We start from the raw sequence: 13,405 nt of genomic DNA, 5'->3' as shown, positions 1-13,405 counted from the left end.
TGTCATGGATTTGTCCTTCCATATACCGTCATGGATTTGTCCTTCCATATGATGTTGAAGATTTGGCCTTCTATTTGTTGCCACGAATTTTTCCTTCTATGTGCGTCTAACCTTGTTGACAAAGATATCTCCATTGCCTACAACAACAAAAAAGAAGGCAGCAAACAAATACAAGTACAAGAAAGATGATTAACTGCCAAGGCGTATCAGATTCGAAAATTGAGTTCAAAGTATTGCTTAGAATAATCTGGTATGATTCGGGCCATGATTTTTAGTGAGAATGAATCTCTCTGAAGTCTAGTTTCTATCAATTAAAACGGTTTTCAATTCCTGCATTCCAACATCGAGATACAAAGATTTTGGTGAAGCCGCGATAATCTGAAACTGTTGGCGCGTTAGAATGTAGAGCCGACTTCAAAATATCTTCTAGAATGATCTTGAAAGTTTTTAATTCTGAATTTCGGATATGTTGTAGATCTTGAACTCTAGTTTCTGATAAATCAAACAATTTGTGATTCCGAGGTTCCTACATCAAGATATAAAACTTTTGGTGAAGTCGCGCAAATCTGCCAATGCAATATATCAGGATCTCAAGTCTGCATTCAGAATATTACCTGGACAAATCTATGAGCTATCTGATAGTGATTTTCGGATAAATTGAAGCTCTGCGAGTTTGCATTCCAGCGCAATAAACCGTTTATAATTCAGACACTCCTGCAACAAGTTAGGAATTTTCTCCTGCAAGTGGTCCAAGCTGCCAGGAAAGTTCTGTGACAAAGACAATAAGGAAAGAAGAACGTTAGCTGCAAGCTTTGCTTAATCTGGAGTATAATAAATTATACAGTCTCCTGCCAATGCCTCAACAAGGAAGGTAGATACGCCAAGTGTTCCTCGCAATAGCCAAGGAGAGTGATGCAACAAATTTCGCCAAAGTGAGCGACGGGACCCTCCATGTAGCTCTTCACCAATCAGTAATGGACGAACTTTTAAGGCTTCCCTTGTTGCTCGATACTTCAAGATGTATATGTGATTGTCACGCCTTCTGCACATTCTAGGTCTGATATCGAGACCTTTTGTTCTCCTTCATGAATCTGCAAAAAATAATAGGAAGAACTGTGCTGACAACAGAACGCTTCCAGTCGGCATGGTGAAAATTGTGATGTATGCTTCAACTCGTCATAACGAATATGGATGGCTTAAAGTTTTGAGTCCTCTAATTTGGATGTTGAAGAGAAGTCTCCATCAATGCGGAAATCAGTATGTGGTTCGTGGATTGCTTCTGATTCTCCTTCAAATTTGCCAATTTAAACGACTTGCGAACTAGAGGGTGCACAATGTACCGTACACCTCAACTCGTCATCGTGATCAAAATCGGGTGCCAGCACCACGAAGGTTAGAGCTCTCTCTAATTTGGATGTTAAACAGAAGTGCTCAGCATTACATGCGAAACAGCTCCATTAACAAATCTGATTTGTGGTGATTTCAAGCTTATATATCGTGGTCAAGCTAGTGTCATGTACTTCTCCGAATAACAAAGGACAGCGAAGGAAAAGACACGACCTGGAGCACTAAACTTTAGGAGAAACAAATTTGGCAATTCTAAGAAAAGAACCTGCAGCGTCCATCCAAAGTTGCGCTAGATCCAACCAGCGCATCATCTTCTTCTATGCAGATTTTTCGATGTACCGATCCACATATCTCCTGTAAAAACAAAGAACAGTGTGAGTGGAAGATGTAGGTAGATCTATACCGTGTAAACAAATGAATAATGCAACACAATCAGGACTACCTTGAAAGGACTAGTGCTCTTCGTTATTATCGGCAAGGAATAGAACCTCAAGTTGAGGTTGATATAAAATAAACAACACAAGCTCCTTTTATAAGCGTAAGTGAAGCATAGAAGTCCTATCTTGAGTTATACTCTCGTCCAACAGAGTTCTTCATTGATTCTGGCACCTAAAGGCCTAATCGAAGTGGAATTGCTATGTTTCACGGAATTGATTTTCAAATTGTTCGAATTCAATTTGTTTGTAAAGTGTATGCAACAAAATAAAACGTTTCTCTATGCTGGTACTTCAAGAGTTGTCTTTTAAGGTTTGATAAGTTTACACTTCAACAAGCCTTGAAGTAGAGGCATTTGTAGACATTCAAATTTTATTCAATTTTGACCATATAAAATTTGGTGTTAATTCCAAAATACAAAAGATGTTGGACCAAATCAAGTTAAATTATTTAAGTCCAAGAAATGGATTGAAATCATAACTCCAACTTTATTTGGGCTAGTCCGTATAATTGGGCTAAAGATATGAGCCCACTTCATTAAGCCCAAGATGTCATCTTCCTAGAGGCCCAGTTTGGTGCCACGTGTCAAATGACATGGCGCGCCAAGTCAAACGGAAGAGCCAATAGGATTGTGCCATGTGTCAAAATGACAAGACATGCCAAATCAAATTAAACGGTCAATGAAACAGCACCACGCGTGCAAGTGACATGTTCTGCCCAATCAAATGCGGCCTTGTCACTCTTCAATCTGATTGGTCGGAAAGAATTTATTCTTATCATAACTCTTCTCTCCCACAACTATAAATAGGGGTCTTCATAACCCAGAAAAAGGACCAGAAGTTATAACAAGAAGCAAGAAAGAGTTCGTGGATCAAACGCTGCAGATTTCTCTAAAAGCTCCAAGCATCCAAGTGTTCTAAGGATTAAAAGATCAAGACGAAGATTCAAGAACAAGTTGCAAGCCCTTGGATTAAAAATACGTCAAGATCAAGATCAAGCTTCAAGCACTTGGATTAAAATAAAATAAAATTCAATATTAAGCTCGGAGGCTCTTTTATTTACTATTGAAAAGAAGAATCAGAGGATTCATAGAGATTGTAATACTCAAATTATTTGAAATCAAATACTACAATTGTTGCGATATTTTCTGTCTTGATTTTATTTTCTCGACGCAATTTATTGTCTACACATGCCTTTATAATAATAATGATCAGAAACTATCATAAAAATAAAATGCTCTCTCAAAAACGGTAAATATAATCAGTCTATTCATGTGCTTCCTGTAATCGGAATCAATTTAATAAATCGGTAATAAACTCGGTAAATACTGTCTCATAGCAAATCTTTATATTTGGGAGGTTTCCAAGAAAGGGTCATGTAATCTATATCACTGTGTGGATCCCTTCGTAAAAGGAGTCAAATATAACTTGTAGGTCCCTACTCGAGGAAGCATTGTAACTGTATGCTAGTTCTACCTTCCCACTAGCGAGGGTTATGACTGTACTCGATAATCGGTAAGTACAAGGTGCACCAGGTCTAACGAACCCGCCGTTAGCTACGGGATCTTTCAAAGTCTTCTCCCATTTATATTTTTTTTTTGTATACGGTAAATATTCACATGGAAACATTTTCAAAATAGTACAGCGCATTTCAATTCTTATCAAATCATGTAATCCAATTTCGGTAACGGTAATCATATCTCAAGTAACAGTAAAACATGTCTAGTAACAATGAGAATCTTTTAAATAACTATAAACATCTCAAGTAAACTATTCAGTACCATATCAAGTAAAAGACTTGTCCTACATGCAATTTCAAATATTCGGTAACACATTTATTTTTTCAAAATAACGTATAAACCATGCAGGTTATGAAAACACAAATTGCGGTAAGATTACTACTCATAGTACTTGTGCCGAAATACCAAACGCATCACCTCAAGCAATCCGTAGAACTTCCTTCAATCAATCTATAATCAGATCATATTAATCTAATATTAATTTTTTTGTTTAGGCTAATCCATAACTAATTTAGAATACGCAACTCTCAAAGATCATATTTGACTATCAATTAGCCGAATTGTATTTACCCATTTTATGAGAAATTCAACTAATCCATAATCTATAAATTTTATCCTATTTATATAATATACCTTGTAATTCATGAAAAGTCCTATGGATTTCTCTCAAACTCTTAACCTTGTTGTTTAAACTCGGAATCTAATCTAACCTCATATTTACTCAGTCATGCGTGGAATTATGTATATAAAGCTACTTCTGTTTCTAAAGGAAGAAAGAATACATGTAATACCTGGAGTTTATCACAAAAATACACCAGCAATTTTCTGATTTTTATGCCTTGTTGAAGAAAAGATTTCCACCAAATCTCTTCTATGGCTTATTTTCCTTTTTCCCGTACAAGACTTCTTCCAGTGCTTTAAAATCCCCAATCTCAAAAACCCATTCAAACTAAAGCTTCTCCTGAAGCTCTTTTACGTATCTGATGGGCTAAGCCCACTTGTGTTTTCTCTTCTTCTTTTTTTTTGTTGTTTTATTAGTTTGTTCTTTATTTTCTAATTGTAAATTACTTAAGTACCCTTATTTTAATGTGAGGTATTACATTCTCCCCACCTTATTACGTACTTGTAGACTAAAATAAATGAGCACCCTTGACTCACATAACATCTTTCACTTCCGATGTTGCTTCTTCAACTGTATGATTTCTCCATAAGACTTTCACGGACATAATGTTTTTTGAATCATGTTACGCCTTTCATCGGAAAGGCTCTTAGGGACACCCTATCGCTAATTGTAAAAACTAAGTCCATTCTCCTCTTATCCGCATACGGTTTTTGTCTCTTTTGAGCTGTGAGAAATCTAATTATTGGACCTTATCAGTAGTTTTTTTTTTGTACTAAGTCGGGTCCTAATAAATTAGCCTAATCGACTTCAAACCATCCGATAGGAAAACGATTTCGTATACTATATAAGCTGCATGCGGTGTCACTTGAATACTGGATTGGAAGCTATTGTTGCAGGCAAATTCAACTAAATACATATAAGCATACAAACCACCTCCAAACTCAAAATGTGAGCTCCCAACATATCTTTCAAGATCTGTATAGTACTCGACTACCCGTATGTGTATTGATGAAATGTGTTACTAAGATCTACTTGTGTACCCAATGATTCTTGGAAATCTTTTCAAAATTGTACAGTAAATTGTGATCTTCTATCATAAATGGTGGGCAATAGACCTCATAGAGTTTAACAATTTCCCAATCATGTGTATTTGTGCATATTTATCCTCAATATGAGAAGTTTTGACTAGCAAAAGTATACCTACCATGGAAGCCAATTTGCAATTTCCCACATATAATCATAATTATAATTATTTGAGGTAGTTTTGTCATAAATTCACTTTGGTTCTATTCCATTTCCACCTCGAAATCTCGAGTTGTTGAAGTGGACCTGCGAGTCGCAAATGTTGATATGCTAACAAGTCAAACAGTTAAAAACAAGGTTAAGGAATCTTCCTTCTTTCTTTTCCCATAAATATAATTTTCTTCTACTCATGGTACACCTACAATGTATCTAGAGTTGTGAGCTCCTCAAGAATAACTCGTCATGATACATATATATCTGGTACACATACCTGATTACTTAATCAAACTATACAACTTCTGTCAATAGGCATATCCTTGATTTTACTAGCTAGGGCCTTATATCGATGTTTGCATAATCGTTCCTTAGTGGCCTTTATGCGATTTACTAGTGAAGACTTTACTTGACTCAAGACAACAACATCTCTATTTTTTTTCCCTAACTCTAACACCTGTACCATTTAAATTTAATCTGTGCATACTCTTAACCATAAGTCTCTTTAGAGGAGTTATATGTGCCAAACTACTCCACAATTTTTTCTTTTTTTTTATTAATTGCATTAACCACAATAATATACTTTCCAAGATGATATAGAGTAGTGCAATCATAGCCTTTAAATAGTTTTATCCACCTACATTGCTGACGATTTAGATATATCTGCTAAAAGATGTTCTTCTGACTCTTGTAGTCTATAAATCTTGCAGGTTTCGCAGTATAAGTTATGCCCCAAACCATCAAAGCCACCAATGCAACCAACTCCAAATCATGAGTAGGATAATTTAGCTAGTGTTTCTTGAACTATCTTGAAACATAAGTTACAACACAACCATGTGCATGAGAAGTGAGAAACATCCTAATGCACCCTTGAAGAATCAAATAATACTGCGAGTCCTCTAGAACCTGATGGTAAGGCTAATACTAGTGTGATTGTCAAACACATTTTGAGTTTCTGAAAGCTCTGCTCACATTAATGATTCCTTTATCCACTGGAACTTTGCTGGGTTTTTTTTTTGTATTAGCTAGGTTAGTGACGCTACTATTTGGAGAAATCCTGCACAAAATGCATGTAATAGCCTACCAAGCCAAGTAGTTGCAGATCTCTGTAGGAATAGTTGATCTTTTCCATTTCTGAACTATTTCTATCTTCTTAGAATTTACCATAATCACTTTCTTACTTACAATATGCCCAAGGAATGCCACCGTTCTAGCCATAAATCACGCTTTAAGGGCTTGGCAAAAAGCTAATTTCTTTTTTAGGCGTCTGCAACATATTTTTCAAGTGATCCTCATGTTCTTTCTAGCGACAAGAATATACCAAAATATCACAATAAAGAGCATGACAACTTTTTTTTTTCAGAAACAACTTCAACACCATATTTATTATATCTATGAATGTTGTCGAAGCATTGACCAATGCAAAATAATGTCTATACTGAGTTCTAGAGGCTAACATCAAATTATATTCCTTTCTTATTCTAAGCTGATTGTATCAAGACTAAAGATTAATCTTTTAAAAGTGGGCGGCTCCTTTTAATGGATCAACCAAGTTATCTATACAAGACAATGTGTCTTTATTGTGTATCGTTACCTTATTCAATTGTATGTAGTCGATATACATTCTTAGGGACCTATTTCTTGTTTTTGTTTATACAATATTGGTGCACATCATGGTAAAACACTCGGTATGATAAGACCTTTATCTAATAGGTTTTGCAATTGTGCATTTAGCTCTCTCAACTGCATCGGTGTCATATAATATGGTTTGTGTGCCATGTATCAAATTAATACTGAAGTTTATTTCTTTTATTGGATTTGTCTTGGTAATTCCTTATGAAATATTGAGAATTCTCGTACTACTGGTACCTCTTCAAACTATGTGTCTCATATCCTATGTCCATTGATTCCAAACGATGTGTCTCATCCCATATGTCCATTGACCATAGTTATGATACCCTTACCACCTTTCTTCAATTATTATTCAATCTTGATAATTGATATAACTTTTCCCATTACTAGTAAATGATCATCTTTTAGTACGAAACTGGTCACTAGGTATATCAATCAATCTACCTTTACATGGAAATTAGAGGTAGTGTGGCAATAAGATTGCTAATCTATACCCATCGGCACGTCAAAGTCAGCCATATCAAGTACTATTTGGCTAGTTAGGATATTCCTTCTCTAAACTCAAATCTAATAAGATTTTATACACATGTTCAACTAACAGATATTTCTCTGTAGATGTAGCAACCCGAAAAAGGATCGATCAATATCTCAACATGTCCTTAATTTCTAACTCTTTGATTTGTATTAAAATCCCTACTGAAAGATTTTCTACTTTGTCGTTCTTATTGATTCATGTACACCTATTATGTCTATTACTTACTCTTCATAGTAAGATCGACTACCTTAATCCAAGTCAAAGTCTTTGTATGTGGGTTATTGCCATGTTTGGAGGAACCAATCCTTCGACAAAACCTAAAACTCGAGGTATTGCATAATACATCGAGTAGGGAGCATATCTATCCTGGTGAGAAAACTGGTTTCATATATTGATAGATTCATTGTCTAAATTAATTCTTAAACTACCTAGAAGATTCACACTTTCGACTGTCAGGAAGAAAGTGACTCATAAACAGTTTAGTTCCATTTTTCTACCGCATATCCTAGTTTGGCATTAAGCGGTGAAGCTCCTTCTCTAACTACTAAGAGTTTGTCATTAACCAATTTTTTTTATATGCACAATTAGGTATTGTAAGAAGCTTAATAAGGTCTTTCACTAGAAAGGAAAGCGTCGAAAAAATAAGAAAATAAGTTAAGCCGGATTTCTCGTGCTATCCAAGAATTTCAATGTGAACTCGTTCCCAAGTTAGTTGCGTTCACCTATCAGTATTATTAATAGTAAGGTATCATGCCATGTATTTACTAGACTTGTTCTCCGGTTTGTAAAATTCTAGCTTCATGGACCTGCCATTGCAACATCCTAGAGTTTATAATGTCTTAAGTATTCATGAAGAGCATATGAGTCCTCCAAACTAACAAAATGGTAAACTTAGGAGTTTGTATTTATTTTTTTGATCTCTATTAATGATACTCATTTGTTCTCAATAATCTTCTAGGTACATGAGGCCTCTAGAACTTTATTTTGTTGCTCGTTCTTTTCATTTCTATCTATTATACTAACCACACTCGCAATGTTTCGTATACATAGAGGTAATTAACTCAATGATAACAATCTCCTAGTTATGGTAGTGGATTAGTATTTACTTCAGGAGTGGATTCTATTACACATCTTATGGCAGTATGATACTATATTGTGGTGGCACGGACCTTCCTTGGCCCTTTGTCTCTTCCCATTAGCTAGGAGAGATGACTACTAAAGGCACCATTTCATGTCCCTGAACCTCGAGCCTTTACTGATATCAGATAATCAAGCTCAAACAATATGGTAACGACATAAATAGTGTTAGATTAATATATTTGACCATAGTCGTCACACACGTACGGAGGAACAAGAAAGAAAGGCCAGACACATCATATCACACCCTCGCAGAATCACGATTATAAGAATGGCCGGCTACATAACCATAATTGAGATTCTACTACCGACGTGTGCTCCATTAGTCACAAGAATAACCTAGGCTCTAATACCAAATTTGTCACGACCCAATTTAGGATCATGACCGGCGTTTAGGAGCTAGTGCCCCCAAGTAAGTCTCATCGATATTTTACAGAAAATCGGACAGAGTTTTCTCTATTTTAGGACTGTCCAAAAAATTGCCATGTCTCAAAAATCAACAACAGAACCAACCTATATCAATCAAATATCTCATAATCTTTATCAACTAGTCAAACAGTTATTCACCACTGTTAATCAATTACTTGCAACACAGTAATCTTAAATTCATCTCCAAAACACTATAAGAGATTCTAATACTAGTCATGGGTCTAATAATGAACGAATACCCATGACACTAATAAAATCACTATAGAGCGACTCTAAGAGTTCAAAAGGAGAGTACATAGCAAATAAATAAACTCTTCGCCCACAAGAACAAATGAGGGGCTCACCGGGAACTATCAACTCGTGTACTCTAAATAACGAAATTCACGCTCGCGTCAACTGATGTCTATGTGAAAAGAAATAGCGGGGAGTGAGCCGCTAGCTCAGTGAGTAATAACACTTAGCCACAACCATTTTTAATGGGGACAAGTCAGAAAACATGCGTTATAATAATAATAATCAAAAACTATCATAAAAATAAAATGCTCTCTCAAAAATGGTAAATATAATCAGTCTATTCATGTGCTTCTTGTAACCGGAATCAATTTAACAAATCGGTAATAAACTCGGTAAATACTGTCTCATAGCAAATCTTTATATTTGGGAGGTTTCCAAGAAAGAATCATGTAATCTATATCACTGTGTGGACCCCTTCGTAAAAGGAGTCAAATATAACTTGTAGGTCCCTACTCGAGGGACCACTGTAACTGTATGCTAGTTCTCACTAGCGAGGGCTATAACTGTACTCGATAATCGGTAAATACAAGGTGCACCAGGTCTAACGAACTTGCCGTTAGCAACAGGATCCTTCAAAGTCTCCTCCCATTTATACGTTTTTTTGTAAATAGTAAATATTCACATGGAAACATTTTCAAAATAATACAGGGCATTTCAATTCTTATCAAATCATGTAATCCAATTTCGGTAACGGTAAAACATGTCTAGTAACAATGAGAATCTTTTAAATAACTGTAAACATCTCAAGTAAACTATTCAGTACCATATCAAGTAAAGGACTTGTCCCACATGCAATTTCAAACATTCGGTAACACATTTATTTTTTCAAAATAACGTATAAACCATTCAGGTTATGAAAACATAAATTGCGGTAAGATTACTACTCACAGTACTAGTGCCGAAATACCAAACGCATCACCTCAAGTAATCCGTAGGACTTCCTTCAATCAATCTATAGTCACATCATATTAATCTAGTATTAATTTCTTGTTTAGGCTAATCCATAACTAATTTAGAATACGCAACTCTCAAAGATCCATATTTGACTATCAATTAGCCGAATTGTATTTACCCATTCTATGAGAAATTCAACTAATCCACAATCTATAAATTTTATCCTATTTATATAATATACCCTGTAATTCATGAAAAGTCCTATGAATTTCTCTCAATCTCTTAACCTTCTTGTTTAAACTCGGAATCTAATCTAACCTCGTATTTACTCAGTCATACGTGGAATTATGTATATAAAGCTACTTCTGTTTCTAAAGAAAGAAAGAATACATGTAATACCTGCAGTTTATCACAAAAATACACCAGCAATTTTCTGATTTTTATGCCTTAGTTGAAGAAACGATTTCCACCAAATCTCTTCTTTGGCTTATTTTCCCTTTTCCCGTACGAGACTTCTTCCGGTTCTTTTAAAATACCCAATCTCAAAAACCCTTTCTAACTAAAGCTTCTCCTGAAGCTCTTTTACGTATCTGATGGGCTAAGCCCACTTGTGTTTTCTCTTCTTCTTTTTTTTTTTTTTTTGTTGTTTTATTAGTTTGTTTTTTTTTTCTTTTTGTAAATTACTTAATTACCCTTATTTTCATGTGAGGTATTACATTATATCAGTTTATGGTAAACTTCTCCATATGCACACAATACACCTTAGGTTTGTCTATTCTTTCTTTTTTGCTTGATTGATCATTTAAATTATATTAGAATAAATTTATTAGTGGTAAATTGTGATGATCCGATAAGTCATTTTGAGATTTAGCCTCTCTTTCCGTATTTTGAGACCTCGATTAGCTTCGTTTAGCGATTTTTGATTTGCGTGCATTGTCCGTGTCTTTTTCCGAAAAAGTTTTTATGTGAAAAATTTAAGAAAATGAAAATTTTGCCTTTAAAATGATTTGAATTGACTGGTCACGTAGATAGACTTAAATATTTACAATTTATGCAAATTATTGAGCTGCAATTTAATTTATTAGTGTTAGATATCATCATCTGGTTCCAAAAACAGGATATAGCACATAAAAGTTGGAAGTTAATATTTTGTATAAGAATTGCCGAAGGAGAAAGCTTTCACATGCATGCTCTATTCTATATCATTTTCCTTTGTTATTTCTTGGAGTAGTTTCTTTTAAGGCAGAAAATATTTTTTTTCAATGTGAAAGGGGTGGAATTTTGGGCTTTTTTGGGGGGCTGAAGTAAATGTAAAACGTCATTTTGCAATAAGTTTTGTTTCATTTTACAACTTATAATTATAATAATGATACAGTAGTAAATTGTAGGAGTAGCTTAATTATATCCATTTGTCTTTAACCTTACGGGCGAACGTTTTGCGTGTTTTTTATTTTTAGCAATCCATATAACGTACTAACAACTTTCTACGCCTCAATTTTAATCTAATCTGTATATAAATTAAAACATTATCCATTTTACTCTTATTGAAACACATTTCATTCTGATATTTAATAATTTTCGTAAATAAATAATTTTCTCGCTAATAAGATATTGTGTTAGATATACAAGTAAATATAATAAGTAGCTGAATATTATTAAGAAAAAGTAAACTGATTATTCCGAGAGGACCTAGTTTATTTCACAACTATAAATTTATAACGTTGCAATGTCAATTTGTAACGATCCGGCCGGTTATTTTGAGAGTAGTTGCCCCGAACCCCTATTTATTTCTCCCTCTACTTTGTTTTGTGGTTTTGTGACTTGCCGGGAGGATTTATTTTTGGTTTCAGAGTGTTATGGGACACATAGTCCCTAAAATAGAAGTTTAAGTCGTAGGAATCGACCGTAGTTTGAATTGTATGAAGACGATTGAGGAATGGAGTTTCGACTGTTCTAATAGCTCCGTAGGGTGATTTTGGTATTAGGAGCGTGTTCGGATGTTGAATTGGAGGTCTGTAGGTCATTTTAGCGTCAATTGGCGAAAGTTGAAAATTGGATCATTTTTTGAAAGTTTGACCGGGAGTGGACTTTTTTATATCGGGATCGGATTCCGATTCCGGAAGTTGGAGTAGGTACGTAATGTCAATTATGACTTGTGTGCAAAATTTGAAGTTAATCGGACTTGATTTGATAGATTTCGGCGTCAGATGTAGAAGTGTGAAGTTCTAAAGTTCATTTGGCTTGAATCGATGCACAATTCGTGTTTTTAGCGTTGTTTGATGTGATTTAAGGGCTCGACTAAGTCCGTATGATGTTGTAGGACTTGTTGGTATGTTTGGTTGAGGTCCCAAGGGCCTCGGGTGGATTTCGGATGGTTAACGGATCAAATTTGGACTTGTGCGAATGGCTAAAGGCACTAGCTCTGGTGTAATCGCACATGTGCAAGACTGACCGTAGGTGCAAGCCCGCAAAAACGAGCGAGTAGGTGCAGATGCGGGGCTGGGGGAAATGGCCAGTGGTCACAAATACGACATGAAGGCCGCATAAGTGGAGTCGCTTCTGCGGAAGAGTGATCATAGAAGCTGACTAGTGCGTGGGAGGCCTTTCCGCAGAAGCGGATGAGTTGCGCAAATGCACACACACATAAGCGGTCTATGAACCGCAGATGCGAAAATGGGCGAGGAAGATGGGACCGTAGAAGCGGTTGGGATCCCGCAGAAGCGAGTTCGCAGGTGCGGATGAGGAGACCTCAGGTGCGAGGGAAACCATAGAAGCGGATAAGTTGTCACTTCTGCGATGTCGCAGATGCGGCTAAGTTTCCGTAGAAGGTGAAGTGCTGGACAAAACACTTAAATACAAGGGTTCACGATTTTGCTTCATTTTAAACATTTTGAGCTCCGGTCTTGGCGATGTTTTAGAGCATTTGCGAAGGATTTCTTGAGGTAAGTCTCTTGTACTTATTTTTTATCAATAATCTTGTTTCCCCATTGATATTTTCACCTAGATTGTGTGTGTTTAAGGTGGAATTTGGGAGTTTGGGTCTAGGGATTTGGACAGTTTAAGTTGAGGATTTGAGTGACGACTTGGTGTCGGATTTTGGTAATTTTGGTATGGGTGAACTCGTTATCGAATGGGTATTCGTATTTTGTGACTATTACCCGATTCCGAGACGTGGGCTCGGGTCGACATTTTGGGGCATTTTTTGATTCTTTGCTAAAGTCATAGATTTATAATTTTAAATTAGTTTCTTGTAGTTTTATTCATGATATGTAATTGGTTTTGGCTAGATTTGGGCTATTCGGAGTTGGAAATTCGAGGGAAAGAC

At 35.7% G+C, this 13,405-nt stretch overlaps 1 long non-coding RNA gene across 2 annotated transcripts; it reads right to left on the bottom strand.

The window, feature by feature from the left end:
* Positions 1 to 357: 357 nt before the first annotated feature.
* LOC104119398 (uncharacterized) lies at positions 358 to 10,655 on the bottom strand. 2 transcript variants are annotated; one of them, XR_691431.3, is made up of 4 exons: positions 10,480 to 10,655; positions 10,075 to 10,138; positions 615 to 1,701; positions 358 to 526 (listed from the first exon to the last, which is right to left on the bottom strand). It is a non-coding gene; the product is annotated as an uncharacterized lncRNA (long non-coding RNA). The 2 variants fall into 2 exon arrangements; XR_691432.4 differs by lacking the exon at positions 10,075 to 10,138 and having other exon boundaries at positions 10,480 to 10,654.
* Between the last annotated feature and the right edge of the window lie 2,750 nt (positions 10,656 to 13,405).

Source organism: Nicotiana tomentosiformis, chromosome 8 (assembly GCF_000390325.3).
Source record: "Nicotiana tomentosiformis chromosome 8, ASM39032v3, whole genome shotgun sequence".
Lineage (NCBI taxonomy): Eukaryota > Viridiplantae > Streptophyta > Magnoliopsida > Solanales > Solanaceae > Nicotiana > Nicotiana tomentosiformis.
The sequence above is the reverse complement of the archived record's forward strand: the minus strand, read 5'-3'. Positions and strand labels throughout refer to the sequence as shown.